The sequence below is a fragment of the Propithecus coquereli genome, unplaced genomic scaffold (genome assembly GCF_000956105.1).
Source record: "Propithecus coquereli isolate 6110/MARCELLA unplaced genomic scaffold, Pcoq_1.0 Scaffold132, whole genome shotgun sequence".
Lineage (NCBI taxonomy): Eukaryota > Metazoa > Chordata > Mammalia > Primates > Indriidae > Propithecus > Propithecus coquereli.
In genome coordinates this window covers 1,754,637-1,755,775 of record NW_012137414.1, presented here as the reverse complement: position 1 = coordinate 1,755,775, position 1,139 = coordinate 1,754,637, and positions in this window count along the sequence as shown.

The following is a 1,139-nucleotide window of genomic DNA, read 5'->3' as shown; positions in this document are numbered from 1 at the left end:
TAAGTCATAGAGACTTTTATTCTCACACTTCCTTTTTTTCTTTTTTTAAGAGACAGAGTCTCGTTCTGTCACCCAGACTGGAATGCAATGGCGCAGTCATAGCTCACTGCAGCCTTGAACCTTTTGGCTCAAATGATCCTCCTGCTTCAGCCTCCCTACTAGGTAGGACTACAGGCATACACCACCACACCCGGCTAATTTTTTTTATTTTTTGTAGAGATAGGGTCTCTCTATGTTGCCCAGGCTTGTCTCATACTCCTGGCCTCAAGCAATCTGCCCACCTCGGTCTCCCAAAGTGTTGGGATTACAGGCATGAGCCACTGCACGTGGCCTCATAGTTTCTTTTTCAAGAAAACTGCCTGTCTACAACCTCCACTGAGAGAAAAGTAGATAAAAAATATAATCGCTACCTTTTATTAAGCATCTGCTATTTCTAGAGAATAAACATGTGCCCGATGTAAATTATCTTTAACCTTTACACTATTCATTGTCCATAAGTAACCTTAATCTCCAAGGATAGGCCATCCCACACAATTGGCAGAACTGAATAATACAAAATCTACCACCTTCCATGACTCAAGTTCAGATTCATTCTCATCTCCTTTCTCCTATTTCTTTATTTTTTGATCTCCAAATTTGTCGGTGACTTTGGCTGACACATGTTACTGGCTTCATCTCTATATTTCTTCTCCTTTTTGCTCCTCTTTAGGTTTGCTGCTCATTTTCATGTGCTTTTCTTTCTAGGCTTCCCATCCCCCAGATGCGGTGTCCCAGGCTCTGGTCCTTTTCCTGACCCATGCCCTAGTACCCTCAGGTTTCTACACCCAGGCATGAATATAAAAGTTACCCAACCTCATCATCTGTCTACCCAGGGGTTATCCCTACTTAGTCTCCATTAGTTGGAGAGTAAGAAAAAAAACAGGCAAGGTAGATAGTATTACCCTAATTTTACAGATGAAGAAACTTGAGTCCCAGAGAATTTAGGAAATTTCTCAAAAGCTAGTATGTTGTATAGCTATGTGTCCTAGCTACTATTAAAATAATAAAAAAATATTTAAAACTTGAGAAATAAGGGGGAAATTTGGGTTGTATGTCCTTCCATTGCCACCCTGGGATGTTGACAGGATCACCCAAACATT